The following is a 12,113-nucleotide window of genomic DNA, read 5'->3' as shown; positions in this document are numbered from 1 at the left end:
TGAGTTGTCACAACGTGTGGAGACCATAGAGCGTTTTTAATTAAGAAAGCATGAAATAGTTAAAGCACTGTCAACCAAGAAGATAGCAGGTCAAAATGCAAATATATTTTGAGTGCATTTTGTCTGACGAGAGATACTTTTGCCTTTCCAGGACTTGTCCTAAGTTGTAGAATAGCACATAAATGTACCTTAAGCCCCCAGAGACGATCTATAACTTTTAGAGCATTTTTAATGGCCAACAAATTCTACGTTCCCTCAGGTTTTCATAGTCCCAGGAACACTTCTTGAAACCAATAAGACTCAAACATACTGCCTCTCCCCTCCCCACTCCACCATATTGCAGCAATATTTGATGTCAAACTAAAGACACCAGGGCAAATATTGTAAAAAAATAAGTCAAATGTATGGCAAAAAATTCAAACGATGACGACGACCAAGTTGTCGTCGCCGTCGAAGCAGAGGGCAGAATAACAAACGCAAACAAATAAATAAATAAAATGTTATAGCGCTCAGACACTATAACAATTTATTTTATTTTATATTCCCCCTCCATTGTTGTTGTTTTTGTTATATTGTTATAGAAAGCAAAAGAAACAACAGCAACAACAAAAAGCTAAGCAACTATTTGCACTTTTGTTGTGACTGTGGACTAGGTAATTAGTGGGTAAAGTTTTCCTCGATGTGTAGTTGCCGTGGTCGTCGTCAACATCATCATCATCGCCGTTGTCGTCGCCGAACGTTTTGCGGATAGCTATCTGTCTATGCGCCCAGTTTGTATATGTAATTAATAAACTTTGCGACATACAAAACATTTGTAAATATTTGATGGGTTAGCAGAAAAAGAAGAAGAAAAAGGCAAAAAAAAGAAAAAGAAACGCGCGTAAGCAAAAACAAAAAACATAAGCGAATATTTTCCAAGCTATGCATGGAAGTTTGGAACACATTTTATGCAGTGTGGCTCACTTAAAACAAAATCCAACAACTTTTCGCAGCAGCCAAAGTTATGGTATAACCCGACAAAAAATCCATTACAAATGTCCTTACTAACCCCTTATTTTTACAAGGGTATATCTCAAGGGCACTACCTATAGCAAAATGTTTAAACCGATTGGAAAGATGCCCCTAAATGATACTTGTTCTATATTGCATTAATGGGTTAGAGCTTTAACATTTTAGAAGGCAACGCTTACCGTAAGCGAACGATATTTTCTGCAACAAGTTCTTCTATAATATAATATATCTTCTTTTGATGGGAGGCCTTATAAGAGTCTTAGCCATTTCCCAAGGTCTTTTATAGTTAGAAGATCTATCAAATATCTTTCATAGCCAAACAACCTTTCAAAGGCTTACCCTTGACAGGAGATCTGAAAAGCTTTTATGTATACAGTTACCTTTTAAAGATGTTTCAGAGACTCGTATGCCTCAAAATGTCTTCTGTAGGCGGCAGACCTTTTAGTTCCAAAGATCATCTATAGAAAAAGTACCACCAAAAGATGTTCAGGAGGCCTTCAAAATTGCTTTCTATAGTGTAAATTACCCTACTAGATGTTTTCTACAGATTGAAGACCTTCAAACGGATAACTTCTTCATGACCATGAAGTCGTAAATTGATTTTCCATAGTATTGCACAATAACGTTCATCGAGCGAATTGATCTCCAAGAGGATCCGCAGGTCGTTCTTTGCGTTCGTTGGCTAATTATTATATTACATTCTATTCTCATCAGCAATATTTATTTTATTAGTCTTGAAGATGAGCTAAATGAACGAGAGGTGCTAACTGAACAAGATAATCTAATATAAATGAGCGATATAAATAAAATGAAGACCTTCAAATGGAGAACTTTGAAAGGTCTTCTATGGTCATTAGAGTTGTGTAGTTCCGGAACGAACTAGTTCCAAGGAACTATTCCGGACAAGGAACTATTGGAACTATATCCATCTCTTGTGTTTATATAGTTCCTTTAGTTCATATAGTTCCTTTCGTTTTTCTGTTTCCTTCAATTTAACGCCTACGTCGATCTTACGTTGACCACCAAACCATGAAAACATTTCGGTCTCGGAACTATTTGGAACGAAGGAAACAAAAAGAGCGAGGAAAGAGAAAGATTCGTTGAACTATTTGAATATCGAAACTATTCGGAGCTAAAAGAACAATGAAAGATACAAATTCGTTGAACCATTTCGGTCTCAGAACTATTTGGAGCGAAAAGAACGATGAAAGATAAAAATTCGTTGAACTATATCGGTCTCGGAACTACGGAACTATAATAAGGAACTAGTTCCTTTTGGGAAAAAGAACTAGAAAGATAGATCCGCTTTGGGAACTAGATTGCCCAACTCTAATGGTCATGAGGCCGCAAATAGCTTCTCTATAATATTGAGCGAATCTATATTTTTCATTCCGTTCACCAAAAGGATCCGCAGGTCGTTCTTTTCGTTCATTGGATCCATTGCACAATTACCAAGGTAGATGCATCGCGTAACAATAACAACCACAAAACTCCTTGTTGTACACTTAAAATGTCAAAATGTGTTGCGTTTTTGTATGAGAATTCAATTTACAACAACTTATTTTGACAGTCCAAGTTCGATCAGCTGGTAATTGTGCCATGGTTGCTTTATTCTCGTTCATTTCAGTTTATCATTTTCTTTTGAATAATCAGTAGTCATTTTATTAGCCTGAAGATGAGCTAAATGAACATGATAATATAACCTAAAAGAGCGATATAAATGAATGAGGTGGTTCCGTTCGTTCATTTTACGGAATCGTTTTTTTTTTAACTAGTTCGTTCATGAACGACACAAATATAGGTTTCTATGAAAAAAAGGAACTTGTAAATATTTTCTATAGATACGAGCACTTTAAAGGGTCTTCCATAGATCAAAAGACCTTTAAAATACGTTTTATAAACAGCACACCTTTTAAGGATATATTATAATAAAGGTAGCTTCAACAAACCTTAGAACAACAATACATAGAACAAGTTCACGCGGACTCCTATGGAAAAAGAGCTCTAAAAGGGCTTTTATAAAAGAGACCTTCTCAAGTTTTCTTCTAAAAATTTTGTATAGACCTTTAATAGGTCTTTTAGAGAAATAAGGTCTTCAAACTGACTTCTTATACAGGAAATCTTTTATGTGACTTTTATAGACAGAAGACCTTCTATGTTTATTATATACAAGCAAGTGCTTCAAAAGGTCTTCTATAGAAAAAAAATCTTCAAAATGTCAACTGCAGATAGGTGGCCATCAATTGGTATTCTATAGAAGAAGACCTACAATAGGTATTCTTCTATAGCCAAAACATCTTGTAAATGTCTTCTATAGGCAACATCTACTCCTCAACAGTATACAAATCTTGGGTTATTGCACGTTACTACGAAAATAAATAGGAAAAGACGAAGGAACCTCCCTAATGTTAACAAGGAAACCGCAACCAACTTCACTCAATAAATTTGCTTGATTGAAGCTACACCACCGCTAAAGTTTTTTCTCGACGTCGACATGATCAATATCATGAGTTGGTATTTTCTACCTCCAATTTACAAAAGATTTTGTAAATGTATTCTATAGACACGAGATCAACAAAAAGTCTTACTTCAAAAAGAAAAGCTTCTAAGGGTATTCTACAAAAGGGGGAAATTCAGGACTTATTTTATTATTTTTTTTTTTTTTCATCTGAAGTGTACACTGATCTCCACACGACGTCATCTGCGGAACTACATTTAAAATCGGCTGAAAGTGCTGGGCAAACATGCAAAACGATAAAAACTATGGCTTAAAGTCCGTTACTACGAAAATGACTGGGAAAGGAAGAAGACCTACAATAGGTTTTCAATTTACAAAACATATTGCAAATGTCTTCTATACGCAGGAGACCATTAAAATGTATTATTTAAGAAAGAATGCCTTCTAAAGGTGTTGTATAAAAGGGGACATTCAGGAATAATTTGTATTTCTCTTTCACCTGAAATGGACATTGATCCCCATACGGTGTCATTAACATTCGCTGAAGGTGGTGGCCCAACCGTTTCTACGAAAATGTCTAGGAAAAGAAAAAGAAACCTCCTTAATATTAACATGAAAACCGCAGCCAACTTCACTCAATTTGTTTGTTTGGACTTGACATAAAACGGCAGCTAACTTCACTCAAATCATTTTCTTGAATGATGCTACCTATCATCAATAAAGTTTTCCTCGATGTAGTTGCCGCTGTTGTCGACACCATCATCGTCGTTCATATTGAAGAAGACCTACAATGGGTCTTCAATTGACCAAAGATCTTGTAAATACCTACAAAAGGTAAAGGTTTTCTCTGATGACTAAAAACCCAGCACTTATTTTGATTTATCTTCCATCTGGTATTGATCTGCACACGGTGTCTAGGAAAGGAAGAATGAAGTTTCCTAATGTTAACATGAAAATCGCAGCCAACTTTACTCACTTCATTTGATTGAATGATGCTACCTATAATCAATAAAGTTTTCCTCGATGTAGTTGCCGCTGTCGTTGACATCATCATCGTTGCTGTTGTCGTCCATCATTTGGTATTTTATACAAAAAGACCTACAACATGTATTTTATACACAAAACATGTTGTAAATGTCTCCTATAGGCGGGAGACATTTAAAAGGTCTCATTTCAAAAAGAAGACCTTCTACAGGTTTTCTATAATGACAAAAAAATCCATGACTAATTTGGATCGGAAAAGTTTTGCTCGTAGTCGCCGCTGTGGGCCAACATGTACTGGGCAACACTTTAAAAATCTTGGGTTAAAGGACGTTACTACGAAAATGCCTAAGAAATGAAAACCGCGGCCAACTTCACTCAATTCATTTGCTTGATTGATGCTACTACCATCGGTTAAGTTTTCCTCATCTTCGTCGTCGTTCATAATGAAGAAGACCTACAATGGGTCTTCAATTGACAACATATCTTGTAAATATCTTCAATGGTCAGCAAGCCTACAAAAGGTAAAGGTTTTCTATAATGACTAAAACCCCCAGAATTTATTTTGATTACTCTTCCATCTGATCCTCACAGGGTCTAAATGTCTAGGAAAGGAAGAATAAAGTCTCCTAATGTTAACATAGCAAAATCGCAGCCAACTTCACTCAATTCATTTGCTTGAATGATGCCACCTATCATCAATAAAGTTTTCCTCGATGTAGTTGCCGCTGTCGTTGACATCATCATCGTTGTTGTTGTCGTCCATCATTTGGCATTTTATAGAAAAAGACCTACAACATGTATTTTATACACAACATCAACTATAGGCAGGAGATATTTAAAAGGTATCATTTCAAAAAGAAAACCTTCTACGGGTTTTCTATAATGAAAAAAAAAATCCATGACTAATTTTGATCGGAAAAGTTTTCGTCGATGTAGTTGCCGCTCTGGGCCAACATGTACTGGGCAACACTTTAAAAATCTTGGGTTAAAGGACATTACTACGAAAATGCCTAGGAAATGTTAGCATGAAAACCGCGGCCAACTTTACTCAATTCATTTGCTTGATTGATGCTACTACCATCTGTAAAGTTTTCCTCCATGTGGTTGCCGCTGTTGTCGTCGTCGTTCATAATGAAGAAGACCTACAATGGGTCTTCAATTGACAACATATCTGGTAAATGTCTTCTATAGTCAGCAGGCCTACAAAAGATATCTGTTTTCTATAATGACTAAAAACCCCCGAACTTATTGTGATTACTCTTCCATCTGAAGTAGATATTGATCTTCACACGCTCTAAATGTCTAGAAATAAAAGAATGAAGTTTCCTAATGAAAACCGCGGCCAACTTCACTCAATTCATTTGCTTGATTGATGCTATCATTGGTAAAGTTTTGCTCGATTTAGTTGCCGCTGTTGTCGTCGACATCATTATCTTCGTCGTTGGTTTTGTCGTCCATTAGTTGGTATTGTATAGAAGAAGACCTACAAAGGATTTTCAATTGACGAAACATCATCTATGTTCAGGACACCTACAAAAGGCATTATTTAAAAAGTAGTCTTTCTAAACGTGTTTTATAAAGTGGGAAATCCGGGACTTGTTTTGATTTCTCTTTAATATAAAGTGGACATTGTCACGGTGTCTTCAGGGGAACTACATTGAACATGCGCTAAAGGTGGTGGACCAGTATTTGCCCCGCAACACGATGGAAATTGTACCTTACGGCGATATATATAATGTATGTTACTATGAAAAAAAAACCTTGCGAATGAGGAAGGAGCCTCCCCAATGATAACATGAAAACCGCAGCCAACTTCACTCAGTTCACCTGGTTTATTGATACTACCATCGTATCGTTAAATGCAAGCGCAATGGTAAAGTGTTGTCCATTAGATGCACACAAGTGCAAAATCAGTACCCGCCTAACAGAGGCCTCCACCAAGAAACTCATGTTACGACCTATTTGGGTAGTTAAAACGATAACACTCGAAGGGAGTAACCGATTTGGCGCAGACTTTCTACATCATATTGTTTCTTCCAAACATAATATACGTAGGTGGATTATATCGGCCCAATCTTTCAGGTACTTACCCCCTTCATTGCATTCTGAGATACTGGTGGCCATAAAAGCTATCGAAAAGATGGACTGACTTTTACACATCGTAATATTTCTCTACAGCCTATATCACGTTTACAGAAGTTCTATATCGGACAATTCTTGTAGTTACCTTCTTCTTAAAAAAATTACTTTTTGTTTTAAGAACAGTTTAATGACTTCAGTAACTTGCTAAAATGGCTGGCGGCCACGATAACTATGTATTGTTTTTAAATTTTTAGCCAGGTTACTCCTTGTGGACCTGTTTACAATGATATATGCATATTTTTGTAGACAAGTCCATGCTTTCTAATACAGTGGTCCAAAATCTCTCAAAAAATTCTTCTGCGCCCAACTGAATGACTGTTGTCCGCGATAACTATCAAAAGGAGTGACTTCCAAACTTACATCAAATTCCAGTCAATTCCTATGGAGGTATGGGCTCCACAATGTCAGAAATTTTTAGTGCCAAACCTTCGTGGGCCTCCCACGCAACTAAATGACTGTTGTACACGATAACTATCGAAAGTAGTGACTTCCAAACTTACATCAAATTCCAAGATGAAATATGTCGGACCAGTCCTTCAGTTACCACCGTCATGACTACAGCAGTATATTTCTTGAGGAAGTCAATGCCTATCGAGGTATAAGCTCCACAATGTCCGAAAATTGTAGGGCCAATCCCTCGTGGGCCTCCCACGCAAAATATGCCGGTAAGTCGAGCTGTTTATTGCAGGTAGTTTTTGTTGGTGGGTGGGTTCCACCGTGGCAAATCTGACTCAACCTACGTTGGTGGTGTTTTGCCCCTGATTTTCGCTGCCCTAAAGACTTCATAATAATTTTAAACCAAAAAACGCCAAATTGGCATCACTGTAACTTACTTATGCTATGTGCTGATATTGCTTTACATGTCGACGTTATTGCATCTGGCCATTTGGTGTTGGCTTTTTTGCACTATGCAGTTCCACATAAATAAATACATATGTACATATGTATATATTTTACGAATGCGAATATTTGCATTTTCTTATGTTGCTTTCCCTCGCCTTTGTCACCTTCTCTCTTACCTCAATACCATACCATTTATGATTGTCTTAAGCGTTTTTCATCTTAGTATGGTAAACAATAAAAATACAAATAATTACTTTCCATTCTTATTTAAACTGTGACCAAGTTGGAGTAGTATGGCAGAATGGATCGTCGCCAGTCCAACTAACATACATACGCAACGTATGTATATTGTCATCATTATGATGGGTATTATTTTTAATATATGTGTTATATTCTTATGGAATAACAAATGAGGTTATGTGAATATAACGGTTAATTCTATTTGAAAGCAGCAACTAAAGGAGTGTTGCGCAAACTTATGGCGTTATTTTTTTGTGTATGATGATGACATAGCTGCAGCAAATAAATTAAAATATTTGTAATTATTTGGCCAACTGCATTTGTTATGGTGGACAAGAACGGAAAGAGGACAACTTCATAGGAAACAAAGAAGTCCAAAGAAAATGTTTTTGATGGCCTGATCCGTACAACCAGCAAATTTCACTGTGCCTTAACCCTAACAGCTACTGCTTTTGGTGAAAAGAAGAAACATTTTTTTCCTATAACGGTATAAGTGATTACCACTCAACACTAAACTACCAACATCAATTGATGTTGACTTCCTTTCTTTCTTTCCTGGTGTCTTTTACTTTTGCTTTCGGTCTAGTTGTTTGTTGTTCGACAATTATAAAACATCACTCTTCAAACACACACTCGCACAACAGACTACCACATAAAAAAAAAATCACTCATAAGGAAAAGTGAAATTAAGGCCCTTCAAATGCTTACTTTCTCTTGCACATGCTTTACCTCCACATCCTCCCTCAAGTGCATTTTAGATACTGGCCACCCTTAACAACTGATGCTAAGGATGCTTGCTACCTTCCTACACCCACAATTTTCTATTGCATCCACACTCTTAGCACCTGCATTCACCAGCTAACCGCATACCGCTTTTTGTGCAACATAGAAATGTAGTTTAGTCATCATTAGCATCATCCTTTTTCCCCATTCCAAGTACTACTTTGATCAGTTGAAAGTGTATGGCAGACTGCTTGTGGAACACCAGCCATTCTTCAAACACGGCAATACTCTCCAAACGCCTCCTTAACTAACATGATGTTCTCGTTGTTACTCTTTGGTGCCATTGCTGCTGCTAATTGTGTTTTTATGCAAATGTAATTTTGCGGAAAAACTTCGATGATATGCTTTTGTAACAGTTTTTTTTTTCTGCTGCTGCCTTTCAATGGTGAACGGATACACTTAACGTTCAACAGAAATGCCTTAGAATTTTTTTCCTCCCGACATTTAGAAAAGTTATACAATTTATTGAAAAGCTTTTTTCGGTTGGTTGGTTTGAAGATGCAACGCTCAATGATTTTACTAAATGCTATTGACCATATATGAATGCCGCCTGTGGTAATTTGTGTGAATGTCTTTGGTGTATTTGTAGAGGGGGAACAAGCACCAAACATTAAAACATGAATGGGAAATTTCCCATTTTTATCTAAAGAGAGAAGTGTTATCCCACTGATGTACAATTTTCAGCAGCATCCTAAACAAAATGTCAGAATTGTAATCTAAATACATAACAAATAAAATAGTATCAGTTGGCTTTGCCGACAGAGATATATCCTCAGCCTATGTGTATTGAAAATTTCATCTTCGGATCGAATGTACTTAGGGTCTTTTCAGAATTTTGTGGCCCTTTTTGGACATTTAAGTGTTGCGGAGGAGGTACATAAAGGAATGGACGTGGTGCATTATGGAACTGGATCTTATTTTGGAAGTCATATCTTTTCCATAGATATCGCGTCCACTTGTCATTTCAGTGGGTCGCCGCATAACTTTTGGACCAGTATTCCAGGAAGCATGGATATATCCACGGAAAACATAATATCGCTTTAAACAGGTCCACAACAAACAGCATCGGTATAAATTTCAAAAAGATCGTCGAACAGACCCTAAACTTCTTAAATGTTCAACTTTTTTGGGGGAGGTACCCTAAGGAGAGGACCGATATGGGCCATTTTCGAAGTTAAACTAAATTTGGACAAAATATTAGGAGATCCAAAGTTTGGACCAAATTAGTTGCCCTGTTCAAGAGATATTGTGCATACCATTTTAGGTACATTTTTTATATATTGGGTGGTGTGGAGCGGTATTGGCAATCTTCGAACCGAAACTAAGTTTGGACAAAATATGACGAAGGTCAAATTTTGGACCTAATCGGTTGATCAGTGCGAGAGTTACCTGGAGAGCATTAGTCACTACATATGGTGCCATAGGTTTTTTTACACATCTTGGGTTGTTTTCTAAAGAAGTATGGACTTGCCTCTGAATGACAGTTGCTTCAACAAAAACCAAAGTGATTCAAGAGCTGGTCTTAAAGTTAACTTATCCGAAATTTTTTGTGGAAGGTACCCGAAGGAACGGACAAATATAGCCCACATTCGAACCTGATAAAGCTCTATAATTTGGTATAGAATTTTCTATTACTCCAAGGATGTTTGGAATTGCAAATGGGCGACATCGGTCCAAGATACCTTCCGATTTTCGGTATTTAGAATGTTGTGGTCTCAATATCCCAAAGAAATGGCTGAAATTTGGTATTTAGTCTTCGTTAGGGATATTAAACCTTCCACTTGAAATTTGTCAGTATAGCTCAATGCCTTTATATAGCCCCCATAGGGCGTTACCTCCCGATTTTCGGTATTTTGAAGGTTGAGGCTTCAATATCCCAACGGGATGGCTGAAATTTGGTAGTTGGTCTTTTTTGAAGGTGTTAAATTTCTACCTGAAATTTATTGGTATAGGTCCACGCCTTCATATAGCCCCCATAGGGCGTTACCTCCCGATTTTCGGTATTTTGAAGGTTGAGGCTTCAATATTGCAACGGAATGGCTGAAATTTGGTAGTTAGTCTTCTTTGAAGGTGTTAAACTTTCCACTTGAAATTTATTGGTATAGGTCCACGACTTCATATAGCCCCCATAGGGCGTTACCTCCCGATTTTCGGTATTTTGAAGGTTAAGGCTTCAATATCCCAACGGAATGGCTGAAATTTGGTAGTTAGTCTTTTTTAGAGGTGATAAACTTTCCACCTGAAATTTATAGGTAAAGGTCCACGCCTTCATATAGCCCCCATAGGGCGTTACCTCCCGATTTTCGGTATTTTGAAGGTTAACGCTTGAATATCCGAACGGAATGGCTGAAATTTGGTAGTTAGTCTTCTTTGGAAGTGTTAAACTTTCCACCTGAATTTTGTCGGTATAGTGTTCACGCCTTCATATAGCCTCCATAGCGGTGCCTCCAGATTTTCGGTAATTTTGAAGATTGTGGCCTCAATATCCCAACGAAATGACTGATATTCGGTAGTTAGTCTTCATTGGGGGTATAAACCACTCCTATTGAAATTGGTAGGTATAGGTCCATACCTTCATATAGCCCCCATACGACGTTACTTCCCGATTTTCGGTATTTTGAGGCTTCAATATGGTATGACCAGGAGTGTCGTGCTGCTACCGAAGAGAAAAATGTGGCATATAGGGCTACTATACAATCAGTAGTAACGCGTAGCGCACGAGAGAGGTATCGGGAGAAAAGGAGAGAGGAGAAACGTCTTTTCCGAGGGAAAAATAGAGAGAGAGACGGAAAAGCGGGAGTGTGAACAACTCGAGATGTACAGGAGACGGAATGAAGTCCGAAAATTCTACCAAAGAGTGAAACATTAAACTGATGGCTTTGGAACTGGCACATCCTCCTGTAGAGACCAGCAAGGTAATCTGGTAACTGATACAGATAGTGTGCTAAGGATATGGAAAGAGCATTTTTCCAAACTGTTGGTATCCAATAGTAGCGAAGTCGACGAAGATACCACAGATCCAATCCCAGAAGATGGTATTGAATGTATACCTCCAGGCCAAGATGAGGTAAAGACAGCAATAAACCGGCTGAAGAATAATAAGGCAGCAGGAGCTGATGGCCTACCAGCCGAGCTGTTTAAAACCGGAGGCGACACGCTGATAAGGTGTATGCATCAGCTAGTAAGCTCCATCTGGCAGGAAGAATGCGTACCCGACGATTGGAACCTGAACATCCTGTGTCCCGTCCATAAGAAAGGAGATAAGACTTTATGCCCCAACTATAGGGGCATAAGTCTTCTCCCTATCGCCTACAAGATAGTGTCAGGGATATTGTGCGAACGACTAAAGCCCATTGTCAACAAAATAATTGGACCATACCAATGCGGCTTTAGACCTGGTAAGTCCATCATTGACCAGATATTTACCCTGGGGCAAATCCTTAAGAAGACCCAAGAGATGCAGATCGACACCTACCGCCTTCTTGGTCGATTATAAAGTAGCCTTCGACAGACCGCTACGTTCAAAGGTATTCCAAGCAATGTCTGAATTTGGTATCCCCGCAAAGCTCATTCGGCTTTGTAAAATGACTCTAACTGACATAAGATCTTAACTTAAAATAGGAAAGAATCTCTCCTAAGAGTTTTGTACCAA

General features: G+C 37.8%; 1 protein-coding gene and 1 long non-coding RNA gene across 3 annotated transcripts in view; both read right to left on the bottom strand.

Moving 5' to 3' along the window:
• The window catches only part of bab2 (bric a brac 2), a 138,575-nt gene that overhangs the window by 70,592 nt on the left and 55,870 nt on the right, over positions 1–12,113 (bottom strand). The window lies entirely within an intron of this gene.
• LOC141404264 (uncharacterized) lies at positions 4,342–8,421 on the bottom strand. The gene is made up of 2 exons (XR_012412979.1): positions 5,596–8,421; positions 4,342–4,655 (listed from the first exon to the last, which is right to left on the bottom strand). It is a non-coding gene; the product is annotated as an uncharacterized lncRNA (long non-coding RNA).

Source organism: Musca autumnalis, unplaced genomic scaffold (assembly GCF_047663935.1).
Source record: "Musca autumnalis isolate F117 unplaced genomic scaffold, ASM4766393v1 scaffold_4, whole genome shotgun sequence".
Lineage (NCBI taxonomy): Eukaryota > Metazoa > Arthropoda > Insecta > Diptera > Muscidae > Musca > Musca autumnalis.
This window is presented reverse-complemented; position numbering and strand designations above follow the sequence as displayed.